At 47.0% G+C, this 17173-nt stretch overlaps 1 protein-coding gene across 1 annotated transcript in view; it reads left to right on the forward strand.

Annotated features, from left to right (window-relative positions):
* The first annotated feature begins 8834 nt into the window (after positions 1 to 8834).
* SYNDIG1 (synapse differentiation inducing 1) overlaps positions 8835 to 17173 on the forward strand; it is a 52787-nt gene continuing 44448 nt past the window's right edge. The window contains exon 1 of the mRNA XM_064709430.1: positions 8835 to 9009. The gene's annotated coding sequence lies outside the window, so the exon portion shown is untranslated. The remainder of the gene's footprint in view (positions 9010 to 17173) is intronic.

A 17173-nucleotide genomic window follows, 5' to 3' on the forward strand; every position in this document is an offset into this window, starting at 1 on the left:
TTTTAATGGAAAAATTCAGGGCCAGATGGTGCCTGTAAAACTCTGCTGTAGAAATGGAAAAAAAAAGAAATAAGAAAGAAAAAGAAACCCCCCAAAATGCCAAAGAAGTTTATCTGGAAGAGAAGGCTGTTGACCATGTACATATTTTGGGTAACCATACAATAAGATGATGAATGTCTGGTACCTCTGACAGTTTGGGATGCCACAGGAGCTTAAGAATTTGGGTCCCACTGAAGGAATGTCTCCAAATGTGGCCAGAAAGGCAGACGGAAAGCTAGAGGACTTGAAAGGGGAGGACAGGGTGATGAACACTAAATCAGTTTTTTTCCTGCCCACATAATACAGCATTTCTGCCATAACAGATCTGTGAGTATTTCTGGTAGGTTTGGGTATAAAAGGAATGGGATACAGGGTGTGCCAATTTGGAAGAAACCACCAGCATGTTATTAAATATTTAACCTTCCAAATTTAATTCATTAAATCCACTGGGAGCCGTTTCCAGATTGTGCTCTGGGAGAGGTTCCAGGTGAGCAGTGACTTCAGCCCTGCTTGCTTACCCTCCCTCTGGGGCAGAAGGGACAACATGAAGTGATGAAGGGTTTGAGCTCTTTTCCAGCTCTCCCTTTTTAGGATAAATGTCTCTGTTTCCCAACTGGTTGTAAAACCAAGTCTGTGCAGTGTGGCTGCTCTGATTTACACCAGCTGAAGGCCTGGCCTCCAGTTCGGAGGAAATGGGCTGCCAGTTTAATTATTTCATCCCTGCTATGGTATTCATAATCTGGGAGTAAATTTTATGATGCTAAGTAACAGCAACACTGAAGATTTTGTCACATGCATGACAATGTATGGTGCACGGTATTCCTGCTCCCCCTGCGCTCCCTTTTAAATGATGCCCCCTGTGATTTGAATTTCAAAGAGTATTTCTCCCAGTATCTCTCGTTATTGATGGTGACTGCTCTCAGGAGCAGCTCAGTGCTGCTTTGTTGGCTCATCAGTTTTGATTCCATGCCCAGATGCTAAGGACAGAAGCATGCAATTAATTTGGAAGCACAACCCTTGACTGATTTCAATTGGGAGATTTTTCTTGAACACCAGAGCCCTGACATGTCCCTGAGCACCTTTAGTATTGTCTCTACATGGAAAATGTCTCCCTTTTCCACTACAGATCTCTTTCCTGAGAAGGCACCTCAAAATTCTGCTATATATGCAAATATATATTGTAATATACAAAGAGACCAGCAGAGAATTACAGGCTATAGGTGATACCTTCATTGTAGGGAAAAAAAATCTGAATTTTTGGGACTGATGAGTAAGGTGAAAAGTAAAAGGAGTTTGGGATCCAGACCTCTTCCCATGAAGGACAAGAGACAAAAAGCTGCCCTTTTTTCAAGATTGTGCTTAAAAAAAAAAAAAATTATTTCCCTGTAATGATAAGGGTCTTTGAAACTCCAGACTTGCTGAGGAACTTCCCTGTACTCATCCAAACCCATGCCCTGGTGCTCTGAGCCTGGAAGTTCTGGCTGGGTTAGGACAAGAGGAGCATGCCTGCCTCAAGACATCTCCAGAGTCAGAGCAGGATTCCACCTTGGGAGCTAAGGCACTGGGAACACAAGCTCCTAGGCTTTCTGCATCACACAGGACATGCAGAGAACCTCCAGAGTGCCTCCAGGGTGTTTGTTAGGGCATTTGTTTTGGGAAAATCCTGTCCTTGCTCTTAAGAAGTTACTCCATGTGAAAAAAACCCCACTCATCATATATAAAAGAGAGATAAGCACAGGAAAATTAATAAGAGAAATAAATTTATGTTCCCCTCTGCAATTCAATCAGTTAATTCAGTGAGCATTCCTGGCAGCCAGGTATTTTTCAGCCAGATGGATTCATTCTTTTAGTGGATCTAGTGAAATGTTGTGGGGTCACTGAAGAGTATTCCAGTCATTTCTCCTTGACTACAATCCTTACAAGCCATGATGTCCCATTCTTCTGGCCTGTCTCCTCTCCTTTGCCCTTCCACATGTTTTCATATCAGGATCTTTCCCCTCTCCACCTGGGAAATCTGACTGGTTCTCACGGAGCTGTCTGGAACTTTCCTCAGCTTCTCCCTCTTGTTCTGTCTCAGGTCCAGGACCCTCTCTTGCTGTGCCCAGTGGTTTTCCATGGTCTGTCCAGGTAGACAATGCTGCGGCCAGGCCCTAAAACTACCTCCATGCCTTAACAAGTCTGCAGGCTCTTGTCAGGCATCCTGAGGAGCAGTGGCAATGTGTCCTTACCCGGGGAGATGCAGCAGGAGACGAAGTGGGAATCTGATTTCCCCAAAATTTCTGTTCTCCCAACCCTTCCCTCCTGGGATCCCTAATCTCATTCCCCAGCACAAATCCCAAATCCCAATCCCGATGCTGAATCCCAGTTCCTGATCCCAATTTCAGTACCAGATTCAATCTTGTTGAGGATGGTGCGGGGGCACTTCAGGAACGCCAAAATTCCCCAAATTCCTGATTCCGAGGGATCCAACCCCTCCCTCCCTGGATCCCTGATCCCAGATCCCAGATCCCAATTCCCAAATCCCAAATCCCAGATCCCAAATCCCAAATCCCAACTCCATTAGTACCAAACTCGATCTCGTTGAGGATAGTGCAGGGGCACTTCAGGAATGCCAAAATTCCCCAAATTCCTCATTCCCAGGGATCAAACCCCTCCCTCCCTGAATCCCTGATCCCTGATCCCGAATCCCAAATCCCTTTTCCTGACCCTATGGGTACCAGATTCGATCCCATTGAGGATGGTGTGGGGGCACTTCAGGAACGGCAAAATTCCTGATTTCCCCAAAATTCCTGTTCTCCCAACCCCTCCCTCCATGGATCCCTGATCCCAAATCCCAAATCCCTTGGACCAGACTCCTCTTTATTTTCACAGCCTGTTAGTGCAGAAAGAAAAAGGAATTTTCTTTTGGTTTTGCCAACACCAAAGCATTTTTCTAATGTTACGGGACAGGCACTGTCTAGTTTGAATCTGAAGGGTGATGGAGAATTTGGAGCCCATCATGTCCTTTGTGCACAGCTGCTGTTGAGGCTTCTGAGCTGTGGGGCTTCACCCACACTGTGTAGGCTGCAGGCAGCCAGAAAAGAGCCTGGCATTCTCCTGAAATCATAGTTGCCAAGGTGGGAATCACACGCAGAAGACTCAGCTCAGCATCCCCCTGCTTCCAGCTGCTGCCCCAGGGTGTTGCATCTCCCACAGACGGCTTGTGCTGAGTCCCTTGGCACTGCCTGGATCATCCAGGCCTTCTCCAGATGCCCAATGTGACGATCTGAAATAAATTTAATTTAACTTTACCCATCAGCAATTAATTTAACCCATCAGCATGCCCAGATTTAAATCCAGGTCTGAGAACCCCTACAGGACAGGATGCCTCCAACTCCTGCTTTTACTGTCCTGGCTACAGAAAGTATCAGATTTTTGGGGAAAGTCCTGTCTCTTACCATGTTTATACACAGGTTCCTACACACTGGGTGCCTGAACAATCCATAACAGGTCAAATTTAATGGCACTCAGCTCCAAAAGAGTGTCTGATTTCAACAAAGCAGTTTCACCATGGATGAAAAGGCATTAAAGGTGAGATGCTAGATAACTCAGGAGATCCTTAACTGTGGCACTCACATTCTCTGAACATGATTCCTTCACCCAGGGTTTTTCTCCTGGGAAGATGAAAGGCAGCGAGAGGCCTCAGGAAAAAAGAAAAACAATTCTTATCTCATTTGCTTCTCCTTTGTTTTGCTGCTTTGAAATGTGTTTGGAGATTGTTTACCCACAGGTGATTTTTCCATTGGATTCTGGTGTGAGTTGTTTTCACTCATTGACCAACTGGGGCCAAGCTGTGTTGAGATTCTGGAAAATGTCACGAGTTTTCATTATTATCTTTTTAGCATTCTGTAAGTATCTTGTCTGTATTCTTTAGTATAGTATAGTATAGTATAGTATAGTATAGTATAGTATAATATAATATAATATAATATAATATAATATAATAATAAATTAGCCTTCTGATAAGATGGAGTCCTCCTCTTCATTCTCTCCCCTCATCGGGGTTGCCTGAATTTACAATGCTTAATCACATCCAAGAGGAACTTTATCATTTCAGATATTTGGTTGATATTTACCTTGGTTCAATGTCTGCAGCACCTAAATATCTCACCAGTGGCTGGTTCCTTCCTTTATAAAAAAGTCACAAGGTGGCCTTGGCATGTTTTCTGTCTGACAGATGGCCACATCTCAATTAGCACTAAGCTGTGCCTTTCCTCTCTACCTCCAAAGGCCAGTGCAAGGCAGCACAAAAATGACACAGCTCCCTCTCCCTTGGAGGTGCCCATTCTGGTCAGAGAGCCACCTTTTGGACAGGAAAGCATTGCTGCCAGAACTTGCTGTAAGGCTTCCTGGAAGAATCCCAAAAAGTTCAAACACGAGGGCTGTATGCAGAGAGGCAAGGCACAGATGGCAAAAGAAAAGCAGTGCAGGTTTTTTTTTTTTCTGAGTCTCTGAGTCCCCCAGCTCTGGACAAACGAGAAACTGGGCTGCTTTGGCTGAATTCAAGCAACTAGTTTAAGGCAGAAGAGATACAGACAACTCTTCCTAAACACTGGAATATATAAAAGGTTAGTGCTGTCCCACTTTTCCTAACAGGTCCTTCCAAATTAATTTAGCACCAGATGCAAAGACCTCCTTCATCCTCCTGGCAGATGATATCTAGCAGCCACTTCTGGTTTAATTAGGCAGACAGTGATTGTGTTGAGATTTTTCCTCTGTTGCAAGTAAGTATGCATATCCAGTTTATAAAGAAGAGTTCAAAGCAATGAAATATTTGATCTTGAGCTAAGCTACATCATTCACTCAGCCAAAAAATTGTATCTTTTGCTTGTTGATTTGCTGTGAATACAGAATAAGGAAAAAACGTGCTCAGCTTGGCTTAATCCAAACTCTCATTTTTATTCTGGTTTCAGAACTACCAGCAAACAAATCAACATGAACCTCAGCACCCACACAGCTCAGCCACTCCAGCTAACCAATTTTTCTTTCTCAGAAAGTTACAAGCACTCCTGGCTACGCCTTTGGGGTTGGATCCAATTACATGGATTGGATTCTTTTTGCCTTTGGCAAGAAGAAATTACAGATTTTGGGCTACTTCCTGATTGCTCTGTTCCTTCACTCTGAATTATAATCAAGCTACATATGGTTGAGACCATACCAATAATTCTGGTGCCAGGATTTTTGACTGACAGAATGAGACAAAAGCCCTGCACATCTTGGAGCACAGGGTCCACAGTTGTGCCCTCTGAGTGATGAGCAATTCTTTGGGTATTGTAGACCTAAAGGTCATTATTTTTATTCTGTAAATTCCAGCTCTCAGCCCTTCTCCAAAGCCTTCACCTTTCCATCCCTTCCATCTCCTTCTGCTAGCTGTGCCCCACAGGAAGATTTAGCAGGAGTGCAGTGAAAGATTTAAGCCGGGTTCCTCTGCTAGAAAAAGGAAGTTTCTCTGTGGTGATCCTAAAAATCTGGGCTCCAGTCTTGTGCTGAGGACAGGCAGGAGGAGCAGCACCTGGTGTGTCCTCTCTCCTTCCTTCTCCGGTGATAGGTGGTGCTGCTGCTCTTCCTACAGACCACCAACACACTTGCAAGGCTCTGCCTTTCCTCTTTCTTACTCCTGGTGTCCCGAGCATGCATCCTGCCATCCCAGATTCTGGCTTTGGGCAGCTGAGGACCACAGTGAAACATGACTCTCCCGTTTTGGCACATCAGTGGGTGCAGCAGTTAATGGTTCTCTGAAATCCTGGAACGCTGGCCTCCACAGAGCTGCTCCTGCAGCACTGGGTGTGTGGCTCCCAGACCAGGGCTCTCTCCTGCTCTCACTCTGGGCTGGTTCCACCTGGTTTGGCCCTGGGGCTTTCAGGACAGCTGTATCCAAGGACTCTCCCAGGCTGTGGTGCAGGGCACCCAGGGCACCAAAGATCAGGACTGTGTGCTGTTCCTTAGGGTGCTGCCACTGCAGGCAGTGGCCAATTGTTGGGTCAACACTCATCCTGTAACAGCCCTGCTCAGCGTGACTCGTGGTCATTCTGATTTCCCTGAAGCTACAGTGATATATGCCTGCAAAGTCTCCTCCCTTCTCTGCCTCCTACAAACCTCCATTCTGTAAGAAAAGCTGTTTGTACATCTCTGCTCATTTCTGCTTCCAGGTGGCATTTGCTTTTTGACATCCTGCCTTGATGGCTCCCAAATCCCTAGCTCCTCACAGGCAGAAACTGAAGGACCATGGAGGCTCACAAGCCATCATGGGCTGCCCTGCTCCAACATCCATCAGACTCAGGGAGGTGAACTTTCTTCCTCCCCACATTTGCTCCTTTGTGTTCCTCTTTGTGCTTCTGTCTGCACAGCAGCTTTCCTGCATCTCCATCAGCTGTGGAGGAAAGCAACTTTAGAAACAAAAATAAAGAGTTAATTACCACTGCTAGACACATGAACCCCCCAAGTTCTTGCCATGATCAGCTGTGAATTGTGCTGGCACAATGCATTGAGGATGCACTGCACAACCTGGTATTGAGGAGTACTATCAGTGATGCTGCTGCACTTGAAGAGAAGCCACCAAAATCACAAACGACCCTGCTGCAGTTCACCTGCCCCACCACAAGCCCCTTTCTGTTGCTATTTGAAGAATTTTCTCCAAAAATCTGCAGGGTACCAGTGAGCTGCAAATATCAAAATCAAATCAGGCACAGTCATCAGCTTTCCAGCAAAAGGAACAGGACAATTTATGGCAAATGTAGTACCATAATTAAAACTAGTTAATTATGAGTTAATTAGTGTATTGGTAAATTCTTTGATGGTTTTGGGCAAGAGAAGGGGTTAACTAAAAGAAAGGGAGAAGTATGCTCTGGTCTGTAGCAATGTTTGCAACCCCTGTCATTGTTGGATTGTGATTGCTCCTCTACTTAGATTTTCTTGGTTCTGCTGAAAAATTCAAGTAAACCAAATGAGACCAGATTTCCTCATGGACACAAAGTGCCATGGTGTTCCCAGACTGAAAGAAGAATGTGCCTAGTTTGATTCAGGGAGAATGGCAAACGCAAAGGAACAGTGTTAGAGGAAATTATTACTTCCCTGATGTCACTGAATCTCACTTTGATAACATTATGGGAAAAAACCCATATTTTAGGGTTTTGGCCAGAAGGAAACAAACTGCCTGGAAGCAAGGAAATTTGATTTGATGATCAAATGATGATGGGAAATCCCTTCCCCAGTCCATTCTGCATAAATGAAATTTTTTTCTTAAAAAAAAAAAAAAAAGTCCCAACAAATCTTTTTGGATTTCCCCGTATTTCACAAATACATTTGGTCACTGAAAAATGAATTTCAGCAGGAATTCACCATCCATCCAAAGCAGCTGGTACCTCCAATCAGTAGCAGTGATGACTGATGAATTTGCACTGTAGGAGCTGAATTACCTTTGGCTGCAAGCCAACCCCCCCTTAAAGTTGTGTCCCTGTACAAATAGGATGGAAAGGTCTAAACGTGTTACTTGATAAAGGCATAATGATGGTGATTCAGAGACTTCTATTCACAAGAAATGAATAGGTGAAAAACACTCTGGAGAATCAGGGTGATCATAATTTGGGGCTATTTCTTTCTGCTGATTATGTATGAATTGTCTCCCAGTGCCTATTAGACTAAGGAAGAAACTGTTTTCTCTAAGATACAAAACCTCCCTGAACTCCAGATCAACTCAGGAATGAACAAGGGATCAGATATTTAGAAGGAGAGAAAAATCTTCTGTGAATACCACTAGGATATGCTAAACACAAAGTGAGTTTGGAACACCAATAAAATTTTGTTGAAGAGCAGAAAGCAGGGCTGGAGAAAAACCCTAAGATGGGACCAAGTGAGTTAACTTGTGTTTTGAATCTTGAACATTCTCCTTCAGCAAAGATTTGGCATGCCTGCTTTGGGGACTATGAATAACAAATGATAAATAAGCAGTGAGAAGCAGAAGCTGTATCGCTGAGAGGTGGAGGCACCAAAAATGCGCCAGGGCTTTCCATCCTGGTGTCTCTGTCCCTGTGGAGGCAAAGGGAAGCGGTGATCTAAACGGAGCATGTGATTTCCCAGCAGCGTTTTGAGCCGCGGATGTTGAAGCATCTAGAAAGAAGTGGTGACAGAGAAGCTTTTAGGCAAATGACTTGGCTAGCAGGCCTGCTGGGGATGGAAAGAGGAGTGGATGAGGGATGAGCATGGCTTACCCCTGTCGCGCAGGATTGTTAGGAGAGCGGGGAACACCCCTCGATGCCGTGGGATGCAGCCCAGTGCGCTCGGCATTGCGCTGTAAAAATAAACCGCAAACATTTAAAGTTCTCCAGAGCTGCTGGAGCTTCCCCACGGCCCTGGGGAGCTGTGCAGGGGTGCTGGCAGTGCCTGGTGGCTGGGGGAGCAGTGCCGGAGTCCCTGGGCTGCCGGGCAAGGTGTGGGGCAGCCGGGCTGAGGCGAGGGGAGCGGTGCCCGCCAGGGCTCGCTGAGCCCGGGTGTGCGGGAACAGAGGAGAATGGATGGGAAAAAGGCCTGGAGAGGAGGAGGAGAGGGAGCACAGGGGGGTCGGAGAGGGGAGGGCTTTGCCGTACTCACCCGGGGCGGGGGTTACACACCGAGGGACGGGAGGCTGTTCCTGCTGCGCTGCAGAAGGAAAGTTGGCCGCGCTGCCGCGCAGGGCTCCTTCTCCTCCTGCCTCTCTCCCTCCGCCTGCCTCTCTCTCCCTCTCCCTCCCTCCCTCCTCCTTTTCCTCCTCCTCCTGCCGAGCGCACAGTGCCGCCGAGGCGGTGCAGGCGGCGCAGCCCCTTCTCGGCGGGCGCTGTGCATCCCCCGGGCCCGGTGCCCGCCGCCGCCCCCGCCGCGGGGATGCTGCCGGGCGGAGCGCCGGGGCGCTGAGCCGCCCCTCCGGGAGCACCGCGCCGCGGGTCACCTTGCAGCGAGGTGAGTGACCCCCAGCCCAGCCCACCCTGTCCCATCCCATCCTATCCCCTCCGGGCAGCGATGCGCCAAACGCCCGCTCCGCCGCATCCCCCGGCGCATCCATCCCCGGAGCATCCATCCCCGGAACATCCATCCTCCGGAGCGCGGAGCGGAGGCGGGGGCACCGCGGCTCCCGCAGCCTCCGGGGCAGCGCAGGGAAGCGCGGGGGCTGAGCGGGGCCGCCTGCAGAGTGCTTCCCCAGTGCCCTGCGGAAAGCCCAAATTACCGTACCCGGTCTTGCCTGGCGGGGTCTGGGGGGAGAAGAGGCTTTTCCAGTGCGCGGCGAGATTGGGATCATTGGAAGGGAAAGTGCGCGCGGGTTTCTCCTTTTCCCTTCCCTCCTCTTCCCCGAGAGGAATCCCATCTAGCGCACTGTGGCAGCTTTTCCTGCCAGCTCCCGTCCGCCCTGGCAGCCCAGGGATGGGGGAGAGGGGTTGTGCAGGGGTCTGCCGGGGCAGGCAGAGCTCCGGGGATGCTGAGCTCCTGGCGGCCGCATCTGCCCGCTCCCCTCGCTATCCTGCTCCGGAGAGGCGCCGGACTGAATTTCTTTGCCTTCCCATGGTCTAGTTAGAGAGCAGGGAGAGCTAAGTTCGGCAAAGGGACGGTTGAGGCACGGAGGCAGCAGTGGTCTCTGCCACCGGTGGCAGTGGGGTGACATTGGGGGAGTCCTCCGTACTTGCCCTGTCCTTCTGGATGGGGTACCCGGGTACCACTAAAGCATCCCACAGCGGGGTCAGTTCTGTAGGAAGAGGCTGGCAGTGCACTGAGACCTTTCTGGAACTGACATTCCAGGAGTACAATCCTTCCTGGAGCACGATGGGCAGCGCTCCCCAGCCAGGAGTGTGCTGCAGGGGAGAGGTGCAAGGGTCTGTGTGGGACTGGCCGTGGTGGCGGGGTATAACCAACACCCCCCTCTAGACAGAACAGGGAGCAGGAGTGGCAGGAGTTGCTCCAGAGAGCAATCTGTTGAACTGTGCCTTTAAAATCGCTGGAGGGAAGCTGTAGCCTCTGATAGAAAAAAAAAAAATCTAAACTTTCCAGATAGATTAAATATTCAAATTGCAGTTAATTAGATATTAATCTGGTGTAAACAGAGCATTAGCAACAATTAAAAGATGCTTTGATGGTCTTAAACTCAAGATGATGCATTAGCTGGCAGATTGAGGGGGATATTAGGGTATTCTAAAAAGCAGTCAGGACAGAGAGTACACTTTCCTACATTCATGTATTTAAATGACTTAGTTTTAATTATAGCTAATTAACTGTCATCTTTAAAGTAGCTGCGAGTTGATGGTCTGTATTAATTTCACATTACCTCGCTCCTAAGACAACGACTGATTTTACTGGACAAGGTGACATTTTATTGGCAGTTCTGGTAACTACAGATCATGCCAGGGTGTGTGTAGGATAAACTCATTTGTAGGAATTAAATGAAGTCTCCTCTCATTAGCTGGGCAGGCAGATGTCTCACACCACTGGTGCCACACACTCTGGAATAAATCTCACACACAGAGGAGGGCTCTTCCTTATACAAATGCAGATGTAATGCAGCACTGGTGTACACAGGCACCACCACAACACATTTCACTTGAGGAAAGGATGCTCTCAGGGTTTAAAATGCTTTTTCTTCTGAGAACAGTATTAGAGAAAATGTGCAATGTGTTTAAATAAGGCTTTTTTTTTTGTCTTTTTTTTTCTCACTACAGCAAATTCATATCTGCAGACAGCTGTAAAATGCTTCCAGTAGAGTTATTTAATACTGTCCATGTGGCTGTTAAGATTGCAGATTACATGTGTGGTTATTAAGAGCCCAAATTTTGTCGTCTTCACTTTGGAGACTTGAATTTTCACAGGCTTTGGTTTGTACTGTGAAATTGGAAAAAAAAAAAAGGAAAATAACTGCAGAGGTGCGCACAGGAGAAAAATACTCAGCGTGTTCATTGGCTTTGCTTTGACAAACATGAAGAGTGGCTGGGTGTAAGTGTCTGAATACACATCCTCCAGCTATCATGTCAGTTGTTTCTGAGTGCCCTTTCTCTGGCAAAAAAAGCTGGAAACTACTTTGAGTAATAGGGTTACAGCAAAATGTTTCTCTTCAGATGTAGATGCCTGTGACCCTGAGGATTCACGTTGGGCTGCTCTAACCTGTAGCACCTGAGAATCAAAATATTCTGTGATTTCAATTTGGTGCTGTAAAATCAGAAGGGTGACAAACTGGTTGTTTTCACTGCACAAGCAAAGACTGCATTTTGAAGCAGTGGTGCAGTGCATGAGTGCTGTGAGTCCATGCATGCCTTTAGCAGTGCCAGTTTTATACCTGGCATCCCTGTGGATGTGTATTTGTATGTGTGTCCCTATAAAACCTGATTGTGCAAAGTTCCCTCATTTATCAATAACTGCATTTCTATCCTTACACTTTGAGGCTGCACAGAGGCACAAGAAGAATGAACTGACTGTTCACACCAAGCTGCCATAATTCTGGCTGAATTTTGATGGGGTTTGTGTGCTTTGATTGACTGCTCAGATACCTTAAAAATCCCCAGGCAAAACAAAGAACTCTAAAATGGTGTTTGCTAAAGGACAGAATCATAAAATGGTTTGGGTTGCAAGGGATATTAAGGTTATGTATTTCCAAACCCCCTGCCATGGACAGGGATGCATTCCACATTCCACTCAGGCTGCTCAGGGCCCATTTAACCAGAAAACTTCCAGGGATGGGGCATAATGGAACAGTTCAGTTTCCAGAGAAAGGACCTAGGAAAGGCACCCAGCCTGGTGTCAGGGGTTGCAGGACAGCTGTGCTCAAGTGTGCTGCTTCAGGACATCTCCCACAGCAGCTGCCCCCTACATGCAGTGATTTATCCAGTTCTCTCCCAGTGGGTGATGTCCCCATGTCACCCACCCAGCTTCCAGCTCCTGTCCTTGTGCTCTGTGCAACAGAACAATCTCCCTTCTTCCAGCTGCATGTGGCTCACAAGACCATGGAGGCAAGGTTGTGGTGTGGATATGCTGCCAGTCCAAAGCCTGTGCCTCCCAAACACAAGTCCCTGAGGTCCTATATCCCTTCTCCTCCCAGAGAACAAAGGAGACAGGACTTTGTGTTCAGACAATGCCCTGACTCTAATAGGCACCAGCATTACTCATTTCCATTTTTGTTTCTGCAGGGAGGGGTGAGTGTAGGGTTAACAAAGGTCTGTAAAGGTCAAACTATGCCCCACTAATGCTGCTGCCTTATTTTCCCCTGCCTGCCCTCTCTGCCTGCAGCTACCACTCTCACCATGGCTAAATCACTTACTCTGTAAGGCTTTTGTCCCATGGTACAGTCCTGGCTCTGCAATTTTTCTGTCTTATGGAGCACAGCTGATTTTATGGCCCCAGAAGCATCTGTTTACTCTAATCATCCTTGCCCAGATGAACTGACTACAGTAATTTTGCAGTGTTTTCCTAGCAAAGTGACTTACAGCCCTGGGGTGCTTTGCTTGGGGCAGGAGGGACAGAAACTTCCATTTTTCACCAAGTCTGCACCAGCACACTGTCTTCCTGTTGTTGTGTCAGCTCTTTATTTCCCATCTGTGCTTCAGGAATACCTCAAGCCCAGCCTAGGGCACAGCACTGGGGGTTTACATGCAGAGAGAGTGTGGGGCAGTGTCTTGCCCTGCTTTGCTCCCTGCCTGCAGTGTGTGAAAGCAAGCAGAGGCAGATGAGCAGGGTGTGTGCAAGAACTGGGCTCTGTGGGCTTGGCTGCCCATCAGGAATGAGGCTGGAAAGAGTTGGCAGGGTCAGTCCTGCATCCACATTTATGTGCTCCTGTCTATGTCACAAGTTAAGCAGGGATTTTAGGTCCAAGGAGAGGCACAGGATTCAGCCAGCAGGCAGACCAAGAGCCAGGGGATGCTGTGATGTTGGTATTCGTGGGAGAGACTCCCAAATTCTCTTTTGGAAGCTCTTAAAGTAGGAATTGCTCCTCATGGCTCAATCTCTCCAGTTTGAAATGGGGAGTTGGAACAGGATGCTCCTGCTCTGCAGTACTGGGGAACCTCTTGAAAACACAGCAGGAAAAACACAGCCAGACTTTCTGACTACTTTCACTCTGCCAGAAGTGGTGCAGGTGTCAAGGTGTTTTTACACCAGTGCCTTCCACAGCAGCCAGGGTTATTTACACCAGAGAAAGGTGCTCTTAGGCCAGTTATTTATTATCTGGAAAGTGCAGTGAATGACAAAAGTTGTGAGTTGAGACTGAACCCCACTAAGAATTAAGACTGAAAAATTGGAGTTGTGAAGGATTGCTAGAAAAGTCTGAATGTGTCTTCTTTTTTAAATTTTTTTTTAATTGGAGGCAAGTTGAGGCATAGTGAATTAAAAGCCAGCTTGTTCAATTAAAAATAATAAATAAATGAAACACTGCATTTTATTTTAGCTCAGGCAAAATACTTCCATCTGCTCAAAAGGAAATACTTTGTTGCAGGAATAACATTATTATATATTAGGTCAACGCAAAGTAATTCCTCCTTTCTTCCCCACACCATTCTTTAGTTCAGATACTGAATTAAGCAATCAATTATTCAGGCAGATATGCAGATGGTAATTGTTTTAACATATATCTCTGCACAGGCAATCAAGAGACCTGGATTTTATTTCCAGCTGTGTCTTGACATGACCTTGGGCATTTCACCATTCTCCAGGTTCCTGGTTTTTAGGAGGACAGATCACATCTCACAGCAGATTTGCTGCATATTGGTAATACTAAAATAGCATGGAGGTCTTTGTAATTCCACTGTTAGCAATGAAACATTTAGCTATCACTAATGCATGCATTCCTAATTTTCCCAGTGTGAGTAAGTTGCACTGCCTTACGAAACTCCCTGTAGTTTACTTAATAGAGTAAAAGGAATTCCAGCTGCTGAAATACAGCATTCCCTTGAAACAAAACCTACTTTAATAAGCTCAGCTAAATCAAAGAAGGAAAATACAAGTGGGAAAGGGATTTTTTCCCTTCATTTTGTTAAATATTTCACTTTGTAATCAGCACTCCAGATCCATACATTGCCTGTGATTTCTCTCATGCATAAGGTCTGTATTTGTTGTTGCAGTTTCTAAATGTCTGGAATGCCTCAAACCATGCTGAAGCTTATTGCACTGTGCTTTAGAAACTCCCTCTTACCTGAGAGATCATGCCAAGGAATCTGCAACTTATGTGGGGCAACTCTTCAAGAGAGATTTTTCTCCTGTCCTTCCCTTGGCAGAGGGGAAACCAGCTTCAAACCCAGGGGCATTTTGTTGAGTCTGATAATCCTGGGGCTGAATCACCTTCTGCTGGTAGCACAGAGGGTCACTGTTGTCTCTTCTTGCCATTCTGGTGATTGAGCATCACTGAGGGATTTGGGAGCAGTACTTTTGGGGAGCATGGGAGACAGGTGGGAATCTGTAAGGATCAGAGGGATTCAAATCACGGGATGATCAAGTTGAAGGAACCTCAGGAGGTCTGCAGCTCTATTTCCTGCTCAGAGAGGTCAACTCTGGGATCACACCAAGATCCTCAGAGCTTCATTCAGTTGGGTCTTCAAAACCTGCAAGGATGGAGACTGCAAATCCTCCTTGGGCAGCTTTTTCCCAATGTGCTTGACTGTCTTCATGGGGAAAAGGTCTCTGCTGATATCCAGCAGCCCCATGCAGGAGCACATGAGCTTTTGATGCTTTTTTTCCTGGCTGATGACCTGCCAGATCTGCAGGGAACGGCAGAGGGTACAACCTCAGGCTTTGACAGCAGATGGGGACTCTGCCTTCAGCCTCACTTGCCTTCATCTTCCAGTTTTCTTGCCAACAAACCAGTCTGCAGGGCTGGTGGTGCTTGGTCTATGAGGATGAATGTCCTTCTGGTCTGCTCTGAGGAGGTGCCTGGGGCTGCTCGGCCACAGCCCAATGTTCCAACTCTATGGCTTGCTCAGAATTCAGGGGTTTGCATTCAGAGTCTCCCAACTGCTTATTCACACAGGACATTGGGTGCCTGGCAAGGGTCTCCAGGAGGCTGAAGAGCCCTTAAGCTATGCAAAGTCCCATGGAGAGGGCAGGAAAACAGCATCCTGCCAGGTGCCAAGAGAGCAAAGGAGATTTGGGATGGTGGGCAGTAAGAGAGCTGGCTTCTGCTCAAACCTGGGGCACAGCATTTAGCTGTTCTCTCCCTGCCCTCCCTACAGCTGGCATTTCTCAGTCTCACACCCTGTGCTTAATTAGTTTGTCAGGCACTGTCATCATAGCAGGAGGCTGCAGAACACCCAGCAGAGCGTGGCTCTCAGTGCAGCTCCTCATTGTAGCTGGGCTCTGCTGTAACACCACTGATAGCTTAATAAACCACAGCATTGCAGGCTAGAGATCTTGGCACTGCTTGCAGCTTCTTATTAAAATAAGAAAGGAGGAGGGGGGAAATCCAAGAAATTGGAAAGAGTGAAGGTTAACGTAATTAATGGACTCACTTTTTATTGTAGACTGGGGTAAAAATGTCTAACCCCAAGGTAAACATTAGATTGAAGGTTGATATATTGATTATGTATCTATCTGTTAATAACTTGAACTTGGCTTTTCCTTTTGGTTCCAGTCTCAAGTATGAAAATGCAGAATTATTTCTGGTTGGCCTCAGTGCCAGTGAGTGATTTGTGGGACAATTAAAACGACGCAAAAACAGAAGAAACCTGAATCCAACCAATTAAAATTAACTCTGCATCTTTGAGCAGACCGAAAGCCTTTCTTATTTCAACAGCTCTGATGAATTTCATTTTCCTGTTAACATCATTCTGAAACCTCACCGTGGTTATAGGTGATGAGAGCTCTTTCCTGATTTGAATGTTGGCTTCCTGCAGAGAGGGCACCCTCCAGTTTCCTCAGGTGGTCTGTCAGAGGTTACCTGCTCTGGCACTGCCATCCAGGGACTCTGGGCTGCAGGCAACCTGGAAACTGGGGCAATCTTAATTTTAGGACAGGCTTGTGATCCTGGCCCAGGCTGTGTCCATGAGAGCCCCTGGTGAATGTGGAGTGGCTGGATCCGTGTCCAAGGGTCCCTGCAGGCAGGACAAAGGCTCTGAACCACTGCAGAGGCACAGGTGCCTTTTGCCCCTAAGTGTCACCCTAAGTGACCATGTGCCACTCTCTGTCACACCCCCATCTCAACATGGGGGATCCCATTTCAGGAGAAATACTAATATAATTATTTATTTCTCTTTTTTCCCCTCCTCTTAATGTATTATCCTGAAAAGGCCTGAGTCTCATCTGCCTCTTCCCATCAGGCAATACTCTTGTAGGGTCAAGAACATTGGGTCAGGCTCTGGTAGGGCAGGCAGCCAGCTACAGATTAAAAAGCACCTGGGGTTAAAGCATTTACCCTGATTGCATGCTGCCATCCACATCTCCCTGCTGACCTTCCCCGAGGCATGCTGCCTGCCCTGCTATGTGAGACTCCTGTCCTGAGCAATGGACTATCCCTGTTATCAGAGGAGCTCTGTGAGGGAAGGATGCTCCCTGTCTTGTCCTTGCCTCATTTTGGATTTTTTTTCCCCACTTTTTGCCCATTACCAAAGGAAAGTGTCACTCAGAATCTGCAATATTGGTTTACAAGACTGGTTGAAATGCACAGAAGGTAAGGACCTGCCATATTGATGTTTAGATCCATGGTAGGGCTGAGAAACAAAGTAGCTCCAAGACATGCAATAAAACTGCCCTGAAATGGCATTTTCCTGAGTGCTACTTAAGCCAGACTTTGCTGAAATGAGGTGACCACAGGCAGGTGCAAGGCCTGGCCCAAGTTTTCCAGCCACTGATGCAGTGACAAAGTGTTGACCTCTTCATACATCTCTCTAGGAGATGATTTGTCTGATTTGTGAGTCTTCCTCCAATTTTGGCTACATCTGTGGCATATTCCTCCTGACCACTTCACTTTGCTTGTCAGGTGGCAGGGATAAGAGTGTTTGCAAGACGGTTTGCAGTTTTTGGGTGAAATCCTTTCAGCTTCAGTAGAATTGATGCCTGATGTTACACATTAGGGAGCCTCTTACATTTTCCAAGCCAGCTTGGGAGAAACTGAGCAAAGTCTGAGAATTTACTCTTTAATTGATGAGTGTTTCTCATATTCTGCCCA

This window comes from Zonotrichia leucophrys, chromosome 3, assembly GCF_028769735.1.
Source record: "Zonotrichia leucophrys gambelii isolate GWCS_2022_RI chromosome 3, RI_Zleu_2.0, whole genome shotgun sequence".
Classification (NCBI taxonomy): Eukaryota; Metazoa; Chordata; class Aves; order Passeriformes; family Passerellidae; genus Zonotrichia; species Zonotrichia leucophrys.